This window comes from Eupeodes corollae, chromosome 1 (assembly GCF_945859685.1).
Source record: "Eupeodes corollae chromosome 1, idEupCoro1.1, whole genome shotgun sequence".
Lineage (NCBI taxonomy): Eukaryota > Metazoa > Arthropoda > Insecta > Diptera > Syrphidae > Eupeodes > Eupeodes corollae.
Window position 1 is genome coordinate 227,410,372 of NC_079147.1, and position 25,739 is coordinate 227,436,110.

The 25,739-nt window shown below is 30.9% G+C and overlaps 1 protein-coding gene across 50 annotated transcripts in view; it reads right to left on the minus strand.

The window, feature by feature from the left end:
- The window catches only part of LOC129953640 (sodium channel protein para), a 190,266-nt gene extending 178,344 nt beyond the window's left edge, over positions 1 to 11,922 (minus strand). For 18 of the 50 annotated variants that reach the window (XM_056066962.1, XM_056066935.1, XM_056066954.1 and 15 more), the window contains exons 1-2: positions 11,373 to 11,841; positions 9,565 to 10,141 (exon numbers count right to left, since the gene is read on the minus strand). The gene's annotated coding sequence lies outside the window, so the exon portion shown is untranslated. Of the gene's footprint in view, positions 1 to 9,564; positions 10,142 to 11,372 lie in introns of all 50 variants that reach the window. The other 32 variants (XM_056066955.1, XM_056066938.1, XM_056066930.1 and 29 more) reach the window with 4 other exon arrangements.
- Positions 11,923 to 25,739: the final 13,817 nt, after the last annotated feature.

Here is a 25,739-nt window from a genome sequence, read left to right on the forward strand (position 1 = left end):
TTCAAAAAATTAAAAACATTTCCACATGAAGTAAACAGATTCTCGTGGAATGATAATCCTGCAACTTAGATATTACTAAATGTTCTTCTAAGGCAGCGTTTCCATTTGCAAGAAAACTTCTGCAATAAATGTCCGATAGTCTTTCCGACAGTTAATTGCAAGCGGAAATTACCAAGCAAGTTCTATCGCGACAGTACTTTCAGAACTTCTTGCGAGTATTTGCAAGTGCAATTTATTGCTAGTTTAAACACTTTTGCTCGCGACAATTCTTGCATCTTATTGAAACAATTTCGTATATCTCGCGCAAAATTGAAGGTCAACAGGAGTCTTTTCTTCGGTGATATTGACTCACGGAATCGAGTGTCTCGTTTTTTTTTTTTATAATAGGACCCACTTTCAATATCAAAACTTCCAAATCAGTTGCGGTCATGCCAGTGAAATTGAGGTATGACTGAGCATCTTCTATATTTAGCTCGTTTAATAAATTATAGAGGAACCAACTTCCCGTCTTTTCAAAATCCAATCTCGAACCCATGTTCATCTTTTTTTCTTTTGTAATACCTAATAAAATTATCATCGCAGCTGCTAATCGTTGACGTTGTGTATCAGTTCTTCCTTAAAGAAATCTTAAGCCCTTGAATTTCGCTTTTGATACAGTTGTTGAAACTAAAACCCTAACATCATTCAAATATATCAAAGCCTCTTCCAAATTTTTGAATTAACTTCAATTCTAATGTTCTCAAAGAAACTTATATCATATTTACCTAGCAGACTTGTTGGTCTGACAGAAACTGTCAGGTAAACAAGTAGAAGCAATTCAAAAAATTAAGAAAATTCCGAGTGCACTTGCGCAAATCATTCCTTATCGCTTTGAACCACCACGTGTCTAAACTCTACAATACATAATAATATGCGTTTTTTGAAGAAAAGTTTTTAACGAATTAGTTTCAGAGAGGAAACGGGATGTAATATTATTTAGTATTTATGATGTTAACATTTTGATAGTTTTATGTAACGATATGGTTATGTTTTTTATAAGGACTTAGGTTAATCTCCATACTTAAACTTAATTTATCAACTTACGGAAGATGGTGGGCAAACTGATATTTATGGTTTTATCGTTGGTGTTAGAAATAACACCAATACTATGGTTTTTTCTACTTTACTTGAATTGTTTAGTTGGTAATATTAAAAACCAAAATTCTAGACAACCTATTGTTAGATTTTTCCATTTAGCAAATTTATAAGAGCCAAGCAAGTAACTAGCAAAACCAACATTTATAAATAAATAAATTAGGTGACTAAACAGTCTGTTGAGAACTAGGACCTAGTTACTTACAACTTTCAACAATTTCTGTGTGCGAGTTATGTTGTCAGGGATGCAGGGAACCTACAGTTTTAAGCCGAATTCGACATGCTATTTTGAAAAAGCACTTTCCATGACATGAATTACTCTCGGTGAATTTCTCAAGTCCTCGCAAGAGACAGTACCCGTAAAAAGCTTCAGGTAGTACTGGCAGGGATTGAACCCAAAACGTCTATCTTGACAGTCTTATACGTACAAACCATCACGCTACGGACACTACTACTACACCAGCATTTGTATCGGTTAAAAACTACGTAAACATTTTTTTCCTTTTTGAAAAATTGGTGAATCTGAACACGTCAAAACCTTAACCGTTGATTATTGAAAAAAGAAATCAACCCAAAATAAACCATAAATCTGGGAACAAATCCTATACATTTGATGTCATAAACTGTCAATTTAATATAAATAAAAATACTGTGTGGGCCATAAGACCGAATTTTTGCACAGTATTTTAAATATTCTGTATGGTCAAAATTCTATACGACAAAAATCTGCACTTCAAAATTCTTTAAACAGTCAGAAAAAGATCCATTTGATAATGTTAAAAAGTGTAAATGTAAAATTTTACCATGAAGTGATTTTTCTTTTTAGCCATTTGTACATCGTTTCGAAGTACAATCTTTGAAAAACATAACATTTTTGAGGATAAGTTATCGTTACAATTTTTCTGTAACACCACTTGTCGAAGTAGTTTAAGACGATAAAATAATACCCGTGTTTTGTTGGAAAATCTATCCATAGCATGGTAGGATCTTACACGAATAACAAAAACAATATCCAAAGTATGAATACTAGCGATAAAAGTTAGAGTAGAATCTTACTACGGATGGGTTTTTGACATTTATATGAGTCTCGAATGGATCTAATGCGATTTTGTTCTCAAATGTTGGTACGATTGATATTGCATTTGTATCTCGTTGGCTGTGTTCGTTGACTAGTTGTGTATTTGGAATCATGTGTTTTCCATTGGGGAAAAATCAATCTGTTACTGTTGATATTTAGTTTTGTTAATGAAAATGAACTAATTGGTCTTATTTTGCAGGAGAAAACAATGGAAAAGATAATTAAGTTTTGATATGCTTCCATCAAAGGTCTCAGTTTAGATTAAAACAATCTTTCTTGTGTTTCCACTGAACAAGAATATTTAAAAATTATTAAGTTTGACAGCACTTTCTAAAATCCAAATGGTGTTTCGATGTTTCTTATGAAGTGCAAGTTAGATAGTTTGATTCATGTTAAACAATGAAGAACTGAATAGTTCAGCAACATATAAGAATATGCACCAGGTAAATAAACAATTGAGGTGAGCTTCAAGCTCGTTTCAACACCACATGTTATTGTAGTAGTCTACGAACAAACCCCCCTCTTGAAGTTATTATTTTATGTCAAAGCTGCAATTGTTAAATGAACTTTTTTTATAGAATTTCAATTTCCATATGTTTACTTATCATTTCTTCTTGAAAACTGTCAATTTTACTGGTTTTAGTTAGTTTTTTTTTTTCTGCTAAGTAAATTTTAACATTTGGTTTTCACAAAACTTTCTTCTATTTGTGTGTGTGTTTTTTTTAAAATTATTATTTTGACAGATCTCCTTTCAGTTGTACCAATTTTTAAATACAAAAATCTGGCTACTGCGGATCGTTTTTTTGGCAATTTCTCACTGTACTAAATATATATGGAATACCAAAAAAACGTACTTAATGTTCTTTGAATGAACGTGAATTTTGTATGTTGTTAGTTCTCAAGATTTAAGTGACTTTTTCATGAACATATCAATCTTTTTGACTTTTTGTTTTTCTTTCTTTTATATATTTGTATAATATAAGTAGCATTCTTTTAATGTTTGTTTTGGTTTTCAAAAATAAATAATACATCAAATCAAATGTTAGGTTTTTTTCTAAGAGAAAAAAAAATATTCAAAATAGAACTATTAAAAAATACACCTTGTAAGAATACAGGGGTGAAATCGTCTAAGGTGATTGTTGATTTTTGACAGTCGAAGAAATCGAATTTTATACGTGCAAAGTGATAGTCAAATTGATACCTAAGAAGCTGTGACTAGAAAAATTTGATAGTCATTTTCCTACAAATACATATGTCGTTTCTGAATAGAGCTACCAGACGCTTACAAAAAACGAATGGACATTTTTTTCAGTTACCACATTCTTTTGATCAAAAAAGCTTACGTAATTCGAAAAACCAAAAGAAAAGTAAGAATGTTATTTAAACACAGGAAATTTTATACTTTTATTTAAATATTTTATAAAAATCATTTTAAAATTTCACTATAGAAACAATAAATTGTGACAATCATATTCTGAAATTGTTCAATCGAATTGAATTGAATTGAATTGAATCAGCTTACACAGACGAAACACAGGGAAACTTAGTGATAGTCGATTTGACTATCAAAAATTTGATAGTCAATTATCACCTTAGCCGATTCCACCCCAGTATTTTGTAGAAAATATTATGACATACAGTGTTTTGTTCATACAGCATTTTGGTAAACATTAATCTTAATTTACAGTGCATTTGATAAATACACAATTTAGGAAACACAGATTTATGACCAAACAGTGTCTACCGAATTTTGATCATACAAAGTTCTGAAAAACAATATTTCGACTTGCTCCTTGTTTTTGTTTTTGTGTGTACACGATTTCTATTGCCAATTTATAACAAGTATTGTCATTATTTAAAATTTTGTATTATTAAAAACTTTATTAGCGTCAAAGCAAATATTTTAGAACAAAATAAACAATTTAAAAATTGTATACAAATATGAAACCAAATTTTTAAACAAATTTTACTTTTTTTAAGGTATTGACTACGACTTCAAATTCTTGTAAAAGTTGTGTCCTTTCACATTTTAATGCTACATAGCTTTTAACCAATCCCTAGGCTTCATAATTGTAGGTCTTCTCGTTGCAACGTTAGTAAAAAAACACTTCGTAAGGACTCTGGTCAAATATTAAAAGTTCTACATGGAATGAATTAATAGTTGGTGCAACGACACTAACAATTTTATTGGACCGTCACTTTGTCCCTTCGACAATATCGCATTTTAAATGGCCACCTTTAGTCATCGTATAACCTTGAACCATAAGGGGAAGTCTAAATTATATGTTTAACTATATATACATAAACAGTGTTCGTATATAAGATTCATGAATCACTTTTCTCGAGAAAAATTAGCTGACACACATGTTCTGATAAAACTACGACTTTCTTTCACCTAGATTTGGAATTCATGTTAACAAAATCGAAAGATCTTAGATAAGTTCAAATCAAAATGTAGAATTAAACTTACACGCATATAACGAAAACTCAGTATGACTAATGAATTGAGGCTACTAACTCGAGCACCAGGAAAAATTGAATAAAATTTAACTAATTACGAGAACTGACGAAATGTCAAAGAAAAACTAAAATGAAAAACGGAATCAAATGTGAAAAAGCAATAAAATTGTATTCAACCCAACCGAACCAATTCACTGGTTTCTGTTTTTTGGCCAAAAAGAAAGATATCCTCAATGCACCAATATAATCGCATAAAACGTCAACAGAAAGAAGTAAGCTTTTACTGTATATTATTATTGTTTCCTTTTTTATTAGGAAGAACGAAAGAACGAACGAAGGAAGGAAGAAGTGAAAAAGAACACAACGAGAGAGAGAAAAATTATGTTACTCACTGGAAATGAAAAGAAAATAAAGGAAAACAGGTTAAAGAATGTTAAAGCAAAAAAAGAAAATTAGGAAAAACATAGAATTCATCCTTCGGAGAAAAAAGAGAAATACAGGATTAAAGGATTTCCAGCTGAACAAGAGAGAGCAAGAGAGAGAGAAACAATATGTATGTGAAAAATCAGCAGTGAAAAACAGCCTTATTTTTTTTTTATGTTTAAGGATTGGAAAATTTTTCCACTGGAATTTCAGATCTGAGTCATCTAAATCCATATTATTTGTTTTATTTTATTTGTTCTGTTTTAGTGGAGATGGAAGTGGAAAGTGTAAGAAGCGAATGCAGAGAAGAATGGGAAAAAGGAAAATAGTATTTCCTCAAAAATTTTATGTTTTGGGTGGCACAAGCACAAGTAACTAAGGGAATTTCAAATCAAGTTGAGTTAAGTTGAGAGTTTGGAGAACTTGAAGACCTAATACAATGAGTTTATTAGTAAAACAGTTTTCTAATCTCTTAGATAGGAATTTTCAAATATGTGTGCTCTTGAAGAATTCCTATAATATGAGTTGAGTATACTCCAAAAATAGGGTAGGTATGGTAAAAATAAATTGAAAGTTTAAATTTTTAAGAATATTAGATTTAAACACTTTAACTTTTCTACTTAAAATTATGAAAATTCTTATTTACTTAGCTGAAAATTCTTCAAAAAAATGTTAGTAAAAGTTTAATGTTAGTGTTTCAACTATAATTACCTTCATACCTAACCTATGTATATTATGTAACTTAGTTGGAAGTTGGAACTTGGACTGCTTAGCTTTACTGAATCAATTTAAAATTATGCTAGATATTTTATTTATGTGGAACTACCTGAATTATGTTCTTTCACTTTATGAATTTTTTCAAATGATATACTTAACTACGGGTTATTTATATAACAAGGTATTTGAAATTTCTGGCCTCTCTGACGTATAACCTCAGAAAATTCCTTCAAGTTTCATGATAAAGATTTACCTAGCTGGTTTTGAACGAACAAACATGTTTCATGACTTAAACCTTTTAGGTTGAAAAATTACCTTTTTTTAGAACAAAATAATTAAGATGTTAAATACAAGTGATTTGGGGTTTTCAATTTTTGGGATGTTTTAAAGCAAATTTACCAAAAATTAAAAAACAAAATGCATTCTTAAATTGGACTTTTTTGACAAATAAAAGTTATAGAAATTAGCTTAAAAAAGGGGAGGTGCTTCAATTAGAATACTTAGCTATTAACTAATATAATTCATTTTTGAAGATATTTAAATGGAATATAAAATAAACTGCGGATAGTTTCCATTTTTAAGATAAAACAAAAGGCCGTAGTAAGGAAAATATTTGGCGGGGGTGGGGGGTAATTTAGTTTGATGCAGAAAATAAACCAAATAAAACATAATTTTCCAATGATTTTTTATTGCGAGTAAGTGAATGACGTAAAGTAATGATGCAAGTTTAATTAATATTTAAAACACCTTGACTAAAACTTTGCTAAAAACACGTTAAGTATGTTTAATTGGTATGAAACTTAAGGAAATTAAACTGGCAGTTTTCTAACAAAAACCAAAAAGAACGTGGATTACAAATTGAAGAAAAATAAAACTCACTTTATATAAAAAAAAAAAACTTTATAAATTGTACTGTGTTGTATTGTCTGGTAGTTTCCCTCTATTTAAGCTTAAGGCACATTAGTCTAAAGTCTGAAATAGTCTGAAAAGTAATTTACAAATTTGTTCTAAAAAGTAAGAACTACATTAATACTGCTGAAATGGTTTAAGGCTCGATTAACTCGACAAAAAACTATGCTTTCCAAAGTTTTTTTGAATGACAATTTGGCTTATTTCAAGAAAAAAAAGGATTGAAGACAAGTTTTTAAGGGCTGGACGGTATGGAAATTTTTAAGCTTAAATCTCAAAAAATGACAACATTGCTTATATCAACAAAAAAAAGGACTGAAGACACATTTTTAAGGAAATTTTATGGAAATTTTTTAGCTTAAATCTCAGAAAATGACAATATTGCTTATTTCAAAAAAAAAAGATTGAAGACAAGTTTTTAAGGACTGGATGGTATGGAGAGTTTTTAGCTTAAATCTCAGAAAAAGAAATATTATATGATAAACAATACTCCAAATCTTACTCATATATCGTGTTGGAATTCATGGAATCCGCATTCAAGTTTCATTTCAAGATTTTTGTATTATTATTAATATTATTTTAAATTTTTAATTTTATCAATTTAATTTTGTATAATGTCGATTAAAGAATACGGTCATGGCTATTCTGCCGTCTGCCGGAGATTTTTTTATTTAAAGATTAAAAAATTGAATTTCGACACATAAAATTTGGCTTTTTTAACTTCTGGGAAATTGGGAAAATTAAATGTTTCAATATTCAAGTGTATTTTTAGAAAGATCAATAATAAGCAAATAAACTATGTTTGAACTTACGATCTAATGGAATGAATTCCTTAAAATTTGTTAGTAAGTTTTTATATTTTACAAAAAAAATGTAAGAATAACAATATTCAAAGCTTGGTTTTCAAAATTTTAAGAAAAAACATCAAGGAAAATGTTTTTCAAAATAAATTTGACCATTTAAAAAAAAGCACAAGTGTAATAACGTTCAAGTCTTAGCTTACAAAATTATCTAGAGTTTTATGGAAAGTATTAAGAGTGCTAAATTTTGTATTAGAAACTCATTTTTTTGACAATTTTGAACTCTACTCTTAATCTGTTTTGATAGTTATTAAAATTTTTAAGGTCCGAAAACATAGAACCACTGTGGTTTTTTTGTTGAAATTAGGAGATGGAGCTTTAAAATTGATTAAAGTTAAAAAATTCTTGTAGCTATTGGCTCTAGTTCTAGAAAATATTTAAAACCCATTAAGATTGATTTTCAAAGGGCTTAAACTCACTGAGGCTGTGATGATTTATATGTTCATACATATGTACATTCCAACAACAGACAGAGAGGGCAAAAGGAGTTGAAGTTAATAGAATTTGGCACAAATCACTATGAGAATTGGAACATAGTAATTTTTCCATGACGATGCGGAAGTTTTATATCTTACGTTCAATTTACTCAATTTTGTATTAAAAACTCTTTATTCATTATCAAAACAACTCATACACAATATATTCTCTGGAAATTTTAAAGCTTTCGAAAATGGTGACCTTTTTTATTCTCATGAAAAACTGCAATAACGTAATGGTGCACTCTGGAGAATACGTTCTTTTTTATGTTTATGCATTTTCATTCTCATAATATGCTCGTATTTCAAAAGTTTTTTTAAAATATCTTCAAAATGCATGTTATTGAAACAAACACTGTGTCATTTCCAATGTATCACTATATTCCAAATTTGGGTTATTTGGGTTGGTTTGGGATTCAAAACGGCCGTATGGAGATGGGGTTATTTAACGACAGATAGGACTCAATCGACAAGAAAATGGGTGGCCATTTTTGATGGGGCCCCTAAATGTTTAACGTTAATGCTCTTTTAAAAATATAGATAGGTACCTTTGTCCAATTTATTTGTTATATTTTTAACAGTAACTAACAATACCTCAGGTTTACTGCTTGCATCTGTGCTTCAAGACCTACGCCAAAAATAAAGTTAAGAGAAGGACATTTTAGCCCTTAAAAGTTTTAAATAAAGAAACGACTGTCAGAACTAGGAGTTAAACTGCTGAGCTCTTCACAGACGTTGTTTGTTTTGATATTTTGGGTTTTTTGAAAAGTATATATTTATTTTAACTACATTTTTCCAATATTTTTTTTAACAATCATTTTTGTATTGACAAGAATCATAATTTTGGGCAGAGTTTCAATTAAAAATAATTCACATAGCAGTTATTGTACATGAAAAAATGGAGGAGCTTTTTTCAAATCTATTTTTTAAACAAAACAAAAAATTTCCAAAATTGTAAACTGACAACTTTTTACTTTTGTTTGCTTTTATGCAGAAAAGGAAGGGAAAAGATTAAAATCCAGCCTTTTTTAATAAATTTAATTAAAAAACAATATAATTGAAGATCCCCAAACCTCTTAAACAATGTACACTTAGTCCAAAAAGCCTCCGTACAGTAGCCTAAATTGTGTTTTTTTTGAAAAAAAAAGTACTAGGAATAAATGTAGGAACTAAAGTGGTAACATTGAAGAAAAATTAGTTTTCACCTCCACCTTTTTACAAAATTTAAAAAAATTGGGATAGCGATTTTCAAAATTCTTTTTTTTTTTTTAATTTTTTTTTATAAAAAATATTCACAATCAACAAAAAAAAGCTGCTGTATGGAGACTTTTTGGGCTATGTGCATGTTTAAAATTTAAATAAAATCGATTGCACTAAAATAAAATTAACAAGAATTAGTTAAAAATTGATCCAAGTTAATCAAAGCTAACATAAAAAGGAATTAACAAAAAACAAAAACTATGCTGATAGAGGAAGATTTCATTTTTAGAACTTATGTATTACTCACCGTTAAACTGCTGATGTTCGTTCGTGTTTCCGTGGATCAATAACTTTTGAAATGAATGATTCCGGTGAAGTTCTTTATGGAAGTCGATAAAAATATATGCTGAGTGTTTTTTCTTTTGTTTTACTTTTATCAACTATTTTTGATTGCGGGTTGATTTTGTTGATTTGTTTGTTAATTAATTTATTAAACTATTCATATATAATTTATAGCTTATCATACAGTTGCGAAGATTTTATTATTTAACCGATTTTGTTTTATTGTATTTATATTAAACGTATATCCATTAGAGTGGCGATGAAGATGACTTTTTTGAGAGCGTGCAAAATATTCTTAGTTAATTTATATTTATATATATATTCTAATTAAAAACTTTTTTATTTTATTTTATTTTATTTTATTAAGTTTTAAACTTTTATTTTTTGTATTAAATTTATTTATCTTAAATGTAGAAACTTGACGGATTATTTACACTTTTATTTTGTTGAATTTTATTTTTTGTTGCGTTTTCGTTTTATTTTTTGAAAATCTAAGCACTATTTTGTCATTTATTTTTCTTATTTCTTAAACTTTCTTTTAGCTTGAAAATAAGAAGAAAAAAAAAGGAAAATGATATAAATTTTCATCAATGAGATTATTGACCAATGAAAAATAAACTTATAATAGGAAGGAGAAGGGAAAAGAAGTGACTAGAGATGAAAAATCAAAATTTAAGAGAAAAATATTTTAAGAGTATGAGATCCTCTTTATACAAAAAAAAGAAAGAAAAACACTCTTATACAATAGCAAAAGAAGGAAAAACACACTCGTAGTCGTATTGGAAAATTTGGAGCATAATAGAAAATATTAAAAAAGGAGCAAAACTATGGCAATGACGACAACGACGATTATTCCCAAAGAATTTTTTTTTTACACAACAATTTGTATCCTTTTTGCTAAATGAGAATAAAGGATAATAATTTAAATTTTTAGGGAAGGCAAACGAAATTTGTATCTCTCGGTTACGTATTAAAATTAATAAAGCACTTTTATTCTAATTTTTACTAAAAATTGTTTTTATTTTTGTTTTATCTTAATCTCTCTGCAGTGTTAATTTTCTCAAGAAGTTTTAACTATTTACTTAAGAAAAATGTTAAGTTAATAAAATTAAATATTAAATTTAAAAATCATAAAACCTTTTTTTATCTAAATTTAAGTTTAAAATAAAAAATACCCTTTTTTTAAATTAATATAAAATAAAAGAAATGAACATTTAATTTTTTTTAAGGTATATTACAAGAAAAGCTTATACAAATGAAAATTCAAGAAAACTGCAAAGAAGTCCTCTGACTTCACGAACGAGTCAGAGACACAAACGAAAAGGCAAATAATCCATATATTTCGTTCACCCATACAACCACCCAAATTCACACACACAAACACACACACACTTAGAAGCAGCAAGGAGGAGATTTTTTCCTCGATTTTTAGTGGCAACGTATAATTTACATAACGCGATTTTTTCAGTTGTTTTAACGATTGAAATTTTGTGTATGGAAAATTAATTAAATTGTATAATTCTTTATATCATTTGTTTGAAACTTTTTAGTTTATAATTTTTATTCACATAAATTGAAAAAAAAAATGATTTTTCTATTTGAAAATTCACACAAACAAAAACCAAGGCTTTTTTTAAATAAAGATTTAAACCAAAAAATATAAAATTTTGAAAATTCACTGATATCTGTTTTATTTGTTAATTGAAGGAAGATTTAATTTTATTTTTGTAGAAGTTTTTAAGTTTATAAGAAAAGAAAAATAAAATCAATTACACAATACGTTTCTGTTTCGGGCCAGAAAATTTCGTTCGTTCGTTCTTCTCTTCACATTACGTTTTTCGTTTCTTTTTTTTCGTATCGCTATTGCGGAGGACATGAATGTGTGTACATTTTATCCTTATACATACATAACAGAAGAAGAAAAATCGAATGTTGGAATAGAAAATTTTCAAAAAAATTCACTAAAACTTTGTAGAATTTGTCGAAATTTGTTCGAAATAAGCACCGTTTGTCACTTTTTGTTAAAAAATCAAAAGACTTTTGAAAGATTTTCGTTGGAAAAAGTCTTTTTTTCTTTAAATTCTTTGGTTTTCAAAACTTAGGTATATTAGGTATGTCCTGTGTGGCAGCAGGAAAGAAAATCAAAATTTCTGTATGTGGGAAAGAGAGAGAAAATCAAAGGAACACCAGTATGTGAAGCTATATGGGAGACACTATACCCGAAATCCGTTCTTCTCCGTGGTTCGCTTAAACTGCAGTCCGCATAATTTGTTCAGCAATGCCAGAGTCCCCAAATTGGAAAATTCTCCAAAATGAACTTTTTTTGAAGGAATTTTCCATTTCCAGGAAAATCTGTCGTTGTCTTCATCGTGTCGTCGTCGTGAGATATCTCTTTGTTTCTCTTGGTTTTTATTTTTTGTATTTAAATTGAAGGCGAAGAGAGAGGAATTACCTATCCTTAACGAAATAGCGAGGACAAAGTTTGAATTTGAAACAAAAGTGCATGAGGTGAGGTCGTTCGTGAGTCGTTGGAGCTCTGCTGCTTTAACTTTTACACTCTCTTCTTTTAAAACAAAACATTCTCATTCTCTTTTCAATTGATGAATTATCCTTCCAGGAAAAATGACTTTTCCTTTGATGCTTGTGACTGTGACTGTGGCTGGACTCCAACTTATTTTTATAGGGAAGGAAGTGGGAGAGTGATAACCCTTCGCCTTCATTCATCCTCTGGTCGTTTTTGTGTTACTTTTGTTGTGAGAACTTATTTTTTCAGTGATGTGAGGTCATACTGACATCATAATACTAATGCGTATACGCAATTGTATTTTTGTTAGCTTTGTTGCTACATGTTTTGAAATTCCTGATGTTCCTATTCCCATTCCCATTCCTTATCCCAATCCAATCCATGCACTGGGCATGTGGACCCCTTATGCGCCAGATAATCTATTTTCAATTTTTCAAAACAATTTTTTCGCATGATCTAGATTTTCAATAGAAGCTCGTTACTATTGAGATTCAGAAACGTTCTAATCTTTTTTTTTCAAAAGAATACAAAGAATCAATAAGTAAGCTAAAAAGCGTATAAATTAAAAATTTGGAATACGAAAAAAAAGGAAAAAAAAGAGAACGCTAACGACTGTGCTAGTGCCACGCTGACTGACTTAAAGGGATTGACGACACAGTTGCTATGACTACAGGCCAACCAACAACATTATAGCATATAACAGAGAACACTCATGAACCTCGAGTTAGCCATTAAATGAACAACTCGTACTCGCCTGATGAAAAGTGGTAACAGAAATTTTATAACTACATACATATAGGGTATTGTATAAACAATGATAGCCAAGCTGGCGCCAATATCATAAACTTAAGGTTTTCATAGAGCAAAGTTGATGGCTGTTTTATATCTTTTTTTTTTCTAGGTAGGTTATAGGTGTATAGGTATAGTTTTATTCTTTCCTGTGAATTGAATGTCAAGTCGTATTAAGTTTTCCACAAACCATATTATCCTATCCTATATATTGATGGAGTCAAATTAGGTATTTATTTTGTGTTTTTATCATTAGATAAAAAATAACTGTAATGCAATTTAAACGAAAAGGTGCATTTTTTTTTTAAAAAAGCTTCATTTAAATTTTTCTTCTAAAAATGGGTGATGACTAAGTTAAATAGGTAAATGAAAATTTGACCACAGGGTATTCCAAAAATGTAAGACATTTTTTTTTTAAAGTATATACTGCAATAATAGGTTATATAAAATAAGAATAAGTTGATTACTAGTTTTTTTTTTAATTAGAACTCAAAGGGCTCTAAGTTCTTTTAATAAACCATAGTTACCATACAAAAGAAGAGGTAATAGAAGGGAGGTTTCAAAGTACATTGGTTGTTAATTCTTGAAAATTGCTGTAAGAGAGGAAGATAGAGCGTGGTAAGGTATTCCACATTCGCTAAGTACGGCTAAAGAACGAATATTTGTACTTAAGTTTTCGACCAAAGTTACATTTAAAGGTAAGCCGCTGTTAAAATGACGAGAAAAAAGGATGAGGCAAAAAATATTCCGACGATATTTGTCGCAAATTATTTTAAAAGCTCCTTGTTGAATAATTTTAGCTTACAGAACTTTTATGACGAATTGTTAATTAAGTCAAAAACATGCGAAAATAAATAAGGTCAATAGATTAAATGTAGTGAATAATCCAACGTTGTTTTGTGAAGTGTATAAATTTTTTTTCGGAAAAACGGTTCAACTTATAAATTAATTGTACTTGATTAAGTGCTAACAGAAATAGGCAACAAAAATCATTTGACAGTGGAGAAAAGGGCAAGAATAGATGTTAATTGCTCTAAAGGTCCTTAATGCTTTGCTTTTCGAAGTGATTATTTTGTCAGCAATTATTTAAAAAAAAATAGTCTTACTCAAAAAAATTATAAAAAAAAAAACCTTTATCTGCCTTAAGACTTCTTAAAACGCGATGTATCCTTAGAAAAGCATCAAATTCAGCTTTATCGGCAGCTAAAACTAGGGAGAAAGCTAATGTTAAAGCCGGTGACTAGGAAAATATACAAAGCCTTGCTGGAATCAGTATTCTCTAAGATTAGCCAATTCCATGTATTTTTCAGCAGGAAAACGCTCCCAAACACACAGTCCGAGAGGTACAATCCCTTATTACGAACCAAAACTTCCACTTGCGGCCTTAGCCACATTCGTCGGACCTTAACTTAATTGAAAATGTGTGGGCTAGCTATTACGTAAGATAATACATGATGGAGGAAAGCAATACCATAACAAAGAAAGTGCTAATTCATGGTATCAAATTGGTCTGGAGTGAGATTTCTCCGGTCTACTTAGAATCTCTTTATAAACCCTTAAAAAATAAAATTTTTAAAGTTATTTTGAAGACTGGTGGTAACACACATTATTAAAAAACTAACAAATAGTTGCATTGTATTTCCATTTATTTGATGTGCTTCTAATCTAATGACCCGATTTATTTTCGCATACCTATTTTTGAATCAATTAACAATCTACTATATAAAAATAAATCAGGTTTCCAGATTCCAGATGCTCTAACTCCAGAACGCACAAACCGATTTCCACAGTTTTGCATTCGTTGGAAAGGTCGCGGGCTCCGTAAGAAAAAATTCATAAAAAATTTCAACAGAAAAGCGGTGAACACCGTTAAGTTTCCCATAGGAAGCTATTGTAAAAGTTCCTATTTGTGGAATTGAAAATTTTTAATTTTTTTGACGTTTCAAGGTCCCTATATTCTAAACCAAAGCTTACTTTTGGGAACCTTTTTTAGTCAAACATATTTCTAGAAACATGCCATTGCTGAATGATACTGGTGGTCTATTCTTCCTGGACGCAACTGGAGGAACAGGGAAAACATTTGTCGTATCATTGATTTTGGCCACTATTCGATCAAGATTTGGCATAGCTTTGGCGTTAGAATCATCTGGAATTGCGGCAACTCTTCTAGATTGCGGTCTTACTGCATATTCTGCGCTTAAGTTGCCACTCAATTTAAACACAATTGATACTCCAACATGCCATATTTCCCGTTCAAGTACAATGTTATAACGCTTCGATTCAGTATTTACTTTGGATTCAACTTTATTTGTTACTTAGAGAAGTTCACGTAAATTACACTCCATTTTTGTAATCGAAATTAATTCATTATTGTCGTGAAATAAAATATTTCCTTTTCAGGAGTTCACCGGGTTTGCTACTTTGTCATAAAAGTCCCGCAAACTAAATCTATCCTTTACCCAATTTTTGTATTTTGTTTTTAACAAAATAGTTGTTTTTTTCTAATCCATCATGTAACGGGAGAAATATCGAGTTTACTCCTGGAAAATGACTGCTTCTTACCTTATGACCGGCGGTGTATGTTTTATAGATTGTAGCCTGATTAGAAAGAAGGTGTCAGAAAATTCAAATATATTGCTGCATTTTTGGCATCATCGCGTAGGTGAGCCGTGTGAATGTGAAATACAATATGAAAGGACTATCGTCAGCGAAACAATTAATTGGATTATAAGTTCCAGACAGTAGGAAATAAGAAAGAGTGTTGGAGACAAAATAGAGCCCTATGGTATACCATACTTCAACCCATCCAATACTACTTGCATTGAATGTTCTGACAAGTAATTTCTTATTCAATGAAGTAGGAATTATTCTTAAGAGAGTCTTATGCGAAATATCAAATAATATTGAAAAATACAGTTTTGAGTACCTAGGCCCTTTTTTAAAACGTAATTTACTACATTCTTTTTTTGTATTTATTTTATTATAAAAGCAACATAAGAGCAAATTAAAAGAAAACTGCGAAGTAATCTTTTGTTAAGGGTTTAACAATTTACTAGTATTCATTCTGCTAAATATTCAACTTCTTTTCGTTTTGTTAACTAGTAAAGTGCTTGTTATTTTTTTTATTAAAAAATAAGCATCCAAACATGTCTAAGAAGTGACAGTTCGTTAAAATAAACAGAGCAAATACCCTTAAAGAGACCTATTAATTGAAATTCTTAACTGTTGACCGGAAAATTTCACCAACACTCTTATAAGAATAATTTTCAAAATGCCATATGGATTTATAAAATTCTTAAAAGTAGAAGAAGCCATTTTTTAACTCTAGCACAATGGTGCAATCAGAAGGGATCATAGGGGTCATGCCCCCCTCTGTTGGGAGATAATTTATTTGTTTTTTTCGTAGGAATTCCCTTCAATTCAAAACTAATCCTATTGTGTTAATGCATATGACCCCCATTCCATTTTGAATTATTTAATTTTGTATATAAAAACAAAATTTGTATTTTAATGCATTAAATTTTGTTGCTAAAAGTACTACGTCTAACTGATTCGTAAATTAATTACATTACATTACACACTTCCCAGCACATAAATGTAATTTACAGAGTAGAAAACACAGCACCTTGAGCGACTAGACTATGTAAGGTGATAACAACACAAGATATTAATACAAGACAGAAGGACAGAAGAGAAAGAACAACAGACAGAAAGAACAAATTACAATAGCAAGCCGTAGGTTTCGAAGACGGCCGGTCCCACATCTGTCTATTAACCACGTACACTAATGCTTGATTTCGGTGATCGATGGGAACCGAAGCTTTATCAGTGACTAGAACATTGCCCTTCGGACGTTCCAATGGACGTTCCAGGGGGGTTATATCAGCCATAAAACTCAGTTAAGTTGTATAAGTAAAGGTTTCAACAGATTTGTTAGTAATTTAACGACATTAACCAAAAAGTGGTTTGCTGTCAAAAATAACTAAAATTTTTGTTTTTACGCAATTTAGAATTTAGAAAAACTAGTCATGCTTTAAATTATTTTCATTAAATTTGTTTCTAAGAAAAACCGTAAATATTCAAGTTCTTAAGAAGAAATCTTAAATAAGATTTTCAATTTTATATTAAGTTGCCTTTAAATTCCTAAACTATTCCTAAACTATTCTTCAATTCCATTTTATTATTTGCGACATACAGGATCTATATGGCAATATTGCATACATACGTACAAAATTTCGAACTCGAGCTTTTGATCAAACATGACATGATGATGGTAGAAAATTCGAAAAAAGTGGTTCCCAGATCATTGTGTCGATTGAAATTAAGGTTTTCAACCGATTAGCGAAGGCGTTTTTTAAAATGTTTTAATACAAAAAATATCAGCAGTCCCCGTACAATTTTGTTGGTTAAACATCAAAAATTCAATGTTTTTTAAACGAACTATTAGATTTTTTTTTAAACTTTCTGTAAATTTCTTGTTCTTAATGTGGCTTCTTTCTAAAAAAAAAACATATTTTCATATTGCTCCAGAAGGGCACCCTTTATAAAACCATTATTTTGTTTTTTAAGTTTTCTCAAAAATTATTGAACCGATTTCAATAATCTTCTCTTTCTGTACTAGCTATTGTTGATGATCAAATGATCAATTTGATGACGATTATTTTTGATGATCAAAAATGTCATTATTTTTTTTCTGTTTAAAGATAATACCTTTTTTTACATTCTCGATATCTCAGAAAGGGGTAAACATTTTTTTAGATAAATTTAAATGTAAAATGTAAAGAACTTTATTAAATGCTTATCAAAAATATTTTTAAGACAAAATTTAAACATTAAAAAGATTTTGGAAAAAATTAAGTTAATCTAGGTTTTTTGAGAAATAAAATGGCATTTACAGGTACGTTTTTAAATCTTAAAATAAATTTTATAACTTGAAACAGACTTTTTGGAAGACATTAGCAAGGCGTGCATTTTATTTCTCAAGAAATGAGATTTAAACACGAATTTGAACAAAATAATTTTCCCAAAAAAAGCTAAAGTGAGAATTTTGTTAAACTAAAGGCTAATTTAATAACATAATGAACGTTTCTAATCTTTTGATATAAAAGCTTTGTATCTCTTAAGATTTGTAGTGAAAAAAGTGTAAGTGCCACATTAAAGTTTCTTCCTAACTTATTTCTATACCCTAATTTGTTTTAATTTAATTTTTAGAGATATAATGTACACAAGCATTTTTCTCTCTACAATTTTTAAACTTTTTTGACTCTTTTAAGATCAAAATATTTTCTGGCATCAGCTCCAATCTACGAGTAAGCAGACTGATAACGATTGTAATAATTGACTCTCGAAAATTGATATCGAAATAACCACGTCAAAAAAAGCCAGAAAATTCATAATACCAGATTCTTTCTCATTTTCTGAGTTTTTGATTTTTTTTAGCGTTTTCGCATTAATAGAAATGGCAATAAAAAAGAATATGACAGCAAAAACCCTCTAAACTATTGTGTTTAAGCTCTTAAATATGGCATATCTAGAAAACTGTTATAAATGATTTTCAATAAATTCTAGCCGATAGGTTCAATTTTCGATCCTTTTTTTCAGCAATTATGTCCGTATGTGAGCAGTAACGTACGGAATATTTTTTTCCAGACGCTAATTATCATAGATTGATGTATAAATTGATTGTTTTTTTGGCTATAGCGCAGTCTTTTAAGAAGGAAAGGTAGTCCACTCATTATTAATGGCACTACAGTGTTCCCCATTGATAGTTACATTATGACCAGAGTTCGATTTGCTAAGCCCGAAAACTAAGATCCTTCCGCAAAAACTAAATGGGCATATTTGCAATTTTTGGGTGCGATGCATGTCGGATGGACTTCTTTGAGACTCTGCTCCACACCTGCAATAGCGCCTTCAGTGTGCACTGTACAGAATCTCTTAGGAAGCGCATTATCCACTAAGATGTAAGCGTGGTGTGAAATCGATCCATGGTTGGTAAAATTATTTAATATTTTGGTAATAAATTAGCGTTATTTGCAAACTTTGTTCATGAGTAAGTTTAATCATTACCATTGGGCGAACAAAAACTGAGCATAAATCAGGTGACAGCTGTCTTAAAACAACTCCAAAAAAAGTAGGTCCATATTCCACACGTTAAACAAACAACCCTTAGAATATGAAATGATCACGCGATTATGAATAAAAAATTAAGTGAAATATACTAAGTCAGCCAATATTCAATTATTACACTTTAAAAAGAATGCAGCCAATTGATTGCAATCATTTGAGACTTCATATATTCTCTGCATTCACTTTAAGTCTTAAAATTCACTTGCTTAAGCGATATTTTACTACACACTTTTGAAAATTTGATTAAAAATAAATTTTTCAATGTCATACACCGAAAACTTATGTTTGAGGTATGTGGGTCATATATTTTGTGTAGTGATATTTCACTGAAGAATACAAAGACTTCAAGTGAATGCAAAGAATGCATAAATTCTCAAATGATTGCATTCAATTGATTGCAGTCAAATGATTGAACAATAATATGATTGCAGTCTTTTTAAGGTCAAATGATTGGAAATTGTGAGTCCCAATCTTTAGGGGAGTTTAATGAATGCAATTCTTATATTGAATTCATAAAATATTGCATTCCCAACAAATTGCATTCTTTTACAAGCTTGTCATATAGTTACTTATTTAGCTCCATAATATCTGGTTATTCTGATCTATTTTTATTTTCTTTGTTTTCTTTTTCAAATATAAAATAAATTCTTTCAGATCAGTCATAAACATGCACATATTTATGTATATTGTTATAAATAGATTCACTTAGCCCTAGTAACGTATTTCAATATTTTAGTTTAATATAAAATCAATAATAATAACACACTAAAATAAAAAAAATGTGCTATAGCTAGTGTTTCTTTTTGTATTCATTTTCCGTAATTGCGCTCCGAAAAAAGCTCAACATATGAAACCACAACTACACGGCGACAATGCCGATGACATCATACTCGAGAAAGCATGTAATTACACCAAGTTGCCAAGTGTATACCCTAGAACGCTAGAACAACAACAAAAATAGCCACCACCAAGTGGAATAACAAATTTACTTTGTCATAGAAAAACTATCCAGTTAAATTTCAAAAAAACTAAAGATTCATTCATCCTTCCAATGACCATGTCGTTCTTGTTCTCGTTATCGTTGTCGTTGCCGTTCTCATTGTCGTTGTTAGTTGTTGCCTCACAACGACAAACCTTGCCTTGCGGTTTTCATTTTAGCTTTTGAGTCAGCCTCAGCACAGCATTGGATCTGGAATCTACATACTAAACCAATCTTATCTATATTAGGTATATGGAACAGGAAAGGAAAAGAGACTTCAATTCAACTCTTATAAAATTCATTGGCATCAAAACTTCAAAGCCAAAACGCATAAGAGAGCTGTGCATTTGAATTTGAATCCTGTGACCTGCGCTTCGGCTTTTCTATGATGCTTTTGAGTGCACCAAAAAAGAGAGAAACATCGCAAATAGGAACGAGAAATATCGAAAACTGTAAACCGAATCCGACATAATCGGAAGAGCAATACCAATTTGACGGACGACCACGACGACGACGAAGCACGACGGAAGGAACTTTGAAAACATAGTTGTTAAGGAAAAAACAACAACACCAACCCGAACACTGTTATTCAAATTCACAAATGCTCTCACAGTTGTGTCCCTCTTACAATTTTCCTTGAGCTAATAAATGTGACCCCATTCCTATTATTTTGAAAAAGGACTATCGAAAGTCATGCTTCACACTATAACCGTTATCGTTGCTTGTGTCTTTCTTTGTTATGATATTATTATACCAAATTGTATGTGTGTATTTGTGTGAAGTAATTCCACAAAAAAAGAAGACCTACATTACATATACATACACGTACAGTACAATACATGAATACATGTATAATGTCCATATTCAAAAAGAGCTTTCAAAAGGATTTTGGTCCTTTGGTCTTTGGTGAGCCATGAGCTCTAAAATCGGACAGTAGGTTATGTTATGTTATGTTGCCACATTGTAACTATAGTTCTATAGGTACATATATATTATTCAATGCTATTAGAGAATGCGTTAATTAAAAATGCAGTACCGCAACGATTTTTGTTGTTGCTGTATTGATGAAAAATTACTTTATATTACTTAAGCTTTCATTCAAATACTATACCGGAAAAAAGATATCCACCACGGATAGGTGGAAGGAAAAGATTCAAAGGCTACGAGATAGATGAGAAGTTGAGGTAGGTATATTTATCAATTTTTAAAATTATAAGAAAATCCTATAAATAGCTCGATATTTGATCAGAAGCAGTCACACTTTTGAAGCTGTCATGTTTTGACATTTGATAAGTAAAAACAGTGGCGCAAAATATTAAATATCCTTTTTTTTAGGGCTGAACCTAAGAATTTTACTTAGCTCCAATTTACTAGGGACTGCAAAAATGTTAGACCTTTCTTTTCGTATAGTAAAATTCTAATTCCCTTTATTAAAAAAAAAAGCTGGCAACCAAACATGTCTGAACACTAAACAGTGACAGTTCTTAAACGGACCTATTAAAATTAATTAGAATGAAGACTGAACCACTCCATTAACTCCTTTTAATAAGGAAGTTTACGTACCAATGTTTTCCCATACATTTTTGGTAAACCACAAGTTTTCGTTTTTATATAAAACTTGTCAAAAACTAGTAGGAATTCAAATTTGAACTAAACAAACAAACCTTTCGAAACATTCAGCTCTCAAATTAATGTAAACAAAACAGCTGTTGGCTGCTGTCAAAACAAATATTTAATTTTGAAATAAATTTGGTCGTGGTAAGTAATATTATTTATACAATTTCCTTACAAAATAAGAATTATTGCTTTTTGTTTTTTATTTACAGGATATGAAAGAGAAAAAGAAGGAAACTTTGGGCGAGCTGCGTGGCAACAAAAAAACGTCGAGAATAAAAGCTCGGTGCGGCACTGGCGGTTTTTTTATGTTCTTCAAGAGTTTTTGTTAAGCGAGGAACCGGAATTCACTATGGCTATTGGCGTGACGTACCCAACTATGAGGGGACTTGCTCATAGAAGAAAGAAAGAAAATCTCTGGTGTCACAGCGGGCTAAGAAAATTTGCGCCAAAACACTCCATAATGTGGGAATCGTTGTTCCAATAGATAAAACCACAACAGTGGGCTATCGCCCCTTAATGGACAGCGATGCCAACGTCAAGAAGATCCTCAGTCCTTTGGACAAGCCAGGCGAGTCCTCAAAGGAAGAAACCAAAGAGATAGCCATGGAGAAATTGCGGCCATTCGTAACAGCTTTAGTGATCGCTCTGGATGAGTGAGATTTTGGCACGAATCTGGAACTAGGAATTGACCTCTTCTGCTCCGGCCATAAGGACCTACATGAAATCGTTCAGAAACTTCTCAATCCCGACTATAAGTTGCTCGGAAGGCCACAATATAGTGCGAGTGACATTTGGCCAGCAGAAGCAATAGTCATAAGCTCAGTATTTTGGGTTGAATTTGTTGTGAAAGAAGAAGAAAATGTTTTAAATAAAATTAATTTTTATTGTAACAGTTTTGTTTGTTCTTGATCCTATAATATATTTTTACAAATAATTTGAGAAGAACAAAACTTTTTACTCACAAATTTTTTTCATCAATACAACATTTCACAGCCGGTGTTAAATAAATTTAAATTTCAAACGAAAACGTGTAAATGTTCGTTGTGAACGATTTTCGGGTTTTCGAAAACTTTTTGCCGAAAACGCGGTTTTTGGTTTTATTGAAAACTTGAGCTTTCGATGTAGGTTTTCGGCCAAAACCGATAACTCCGCGAAAACCGGGTTTTGGACTTGGCGTAAAAAGCGTATAAGCCTAAAGTTTATTTCTTTGAAGTTAAGCAAAAAGGACTTAAGTTAGAAACGGGTCACAAAGACTCATTGAACTAGAGACGTCAAAAAACATATATAAATTGTGTTATTGTCTAAATTCTAATTAAATACTATATTTAGCAGTTGTTCTAGAGTCAAGTTGAAAACCTAAAATACAAAATTTTCCTTAAGACTTTTTGACCTTACGCCAAAGACCACAAAATTAGAAACACAAGTACCTACTTGTGTTTCTGATGAAACCTAAGCCTAAGACGCAGTGTTTAATTTTGCAATCGAACAGAACTTTAATGAAAAATAAAAGCCTTGCGAATGCAACAAAATTGGTATCATAAGAAAGGTAATCTCCAGCTTTAAATTGGCGAAACAAATATAGATGCAACTGTAATAACCGTTTTACAGCATTATAAACACCAGGTTGGTAAATATTGTTAGACATTTTCTGGGTAAGAGTCACTAACAAATACAAAAATAAAGAATCGTGTAAAGTGATAGCCTTAAAATGATTTTTTGTGTGTTCCTTAACTTTGGGAAGGGTTTTGAAATTGTATCCTCATTTATCCGTCAAATTATTGCACTTAAAACGTCTTTTGGATTTCTGTGTTAGAAATCGTTCACTTTTCTTGCTTCTGTTTGCTGACTCCATACAACTTTTTTCTTTTTTCGATGGCCTATGTAGCAAAATGAATATTCAGGAATATTTAATATAATTGAGAACCTCTACAATCGTAATCAAATCGCAATCAACAAATGTGTGTATAAATTTTGCAAGAATTCGGTCTGGCGGACACAGACAAAGTCCCCAGAGTTCTACAAACGTATGTTAGCTTATAATGTAGTAAAATACTGAAAAGGTGGGATCGAAGGGCGAAATATTGCAAATGCAAATGAGGTTTGGTTGGTTAAACAAGGAAGCAAGGCTACCAGAAAGATTGGTTGAAAATTTTCATTCAACCAGCTCAATTGGAAAAAAAGGAAGACCTGAAAAATCATTCAAAGAATGCACTTTAAAAGTGCAAAAACGTAAGGTCCAAGAATTGGTTAGCTGAAAAACTCCTAGTGAAATCGTACTTTCGGCCGAAATCAGTAAAAGGTCAATTGGTAAAAGGGTTGCGGCTACTTTATTAAAAGCACTTTTAAATGGTTCTCATTAAAGAGCGATGAATATCAAAAAGGCTAGACTAAGCCAGGAAAATAGCAACAAAATAATTACAGCTGATAAAAACCTTTTTAATATAAAGTCATGCGACAGCAACTACAAGAGCTTAATTGTAATGTTTATCCACCTTATTACTTAGGGCAAGAAGCACAAAGAGAGTGTTACCCTAAAGTTACACTGATGTTCTGCGCAAATGCAATTACAAGCATTACTGGATTAAATAGTGAAGCGGATCATTAAAGCTTAAAATGATCTTGCTAATCATTTAAAATCCTTTATTGTGCATATTTCATCTCTGCGACTTATATCGAGGCTGTGATGGAAGTTCTGCTCAAATAAGATACAGTCATCACCACTTGAATAGGACACCCTGTAGACTCCTTTTACTTTGCTTATAACTCAAAAGCGGAATGATAAAATAATGATATTTATCCCGTTATCTTTTTGCAACTCTTTTCTTCTTTCTCTATGACAAATTGCAAGTTCTGCAAAAAAGCCGTTATATTTTTTTCTACTTTATGTTAACTTTCGTCTAATTAAAGCAACATTTCTGCGCCACTTGAATCGGCCATGCATTTAGTTCAATCGTTATCTTTGTCACATGGAATTGTATTTTTCGTTGATCGATTTTTTTTGTAAATTTCGATTATTTAATTTAAACAAAAACGTAAAATTGGTCGAGGAAAAGTGTTGACCAAGGCGGAAAAAGGAGAATTTAATAATTTTTTTTATAATAAGCGCATACTCAAGGGGATATATTACCCTTATTATGTAGACACAGTGTGAGCACTAGGAAAGGGAGAGAGGGGTTGAAAGGAGATGTCGGTGCACATTAGTTTTAGTTTTTTTTTTGAATTCCTGAATATTGCAATAGCTGGCAAAGACAGAGTGTGGCAAGGCATACCACATTCGCATAGTACGGCTAAAGAACGAATCTCAGTACTTGACAGTACGACCGAAGATGGGCTCGAGGGTATATTGATGAGTTTTCCTAGAAGCGCGAGTATTACGGTTGAATTGTTTAAGGGGAAGAATGCAGCTGACTATTTGTCTAGAGCATAAATCTTTAAAATAACGGTAAAACAGGGTGAGACAAGAAACATTTCGACGATGTTCAAGTGACGTAAATGATCTTATGATGGTAATATCACCAATTAATCTAAATGCTCTACGTTCAATACTATCCAAGAGGCTTAAGTAAGTTGCAGGAGCACCAACCTAGATATGGGAGTTATACTCAAGCTTTGGACGTATATAAGTGTTGTAAATAACAGCCAGATCAGAGAGGGAGAAAAACTTCTTGCATCACCTTAGAAAACCCAAACATCTTGCGGCATTTTTGGCGACATCGCGTATGTGATCGTTCCACAAAAGGTGGTTGGTGATACAAATACCAAGAATATCCAGATGTTCAGTTTCCTCGATGCAAGTGCCATTTATGGATAATGGCAGGGGGGGTATATTTCGCTTTAACGATACAAGACAGCATTGCGTTTTAGAAGCATTAAATTCCACTCGGTTTCTTAGTCCCCATTGTACAATGGTGTTTAGGTCGGAATTTAATGAGCTTATCATATTTTGTCGTTGCAGTTCCACATCCGAAGAAGAGGGGTGTGAATCTGAAAACGAATATGAAAAGCTAAGAGTACTATCGTCAGCGAAACAATGTATTGGATTAGATGTTGCAGACATCAATAAAAACTTCTCATTTGATCATTAATAAAAATGAGAAAGAGT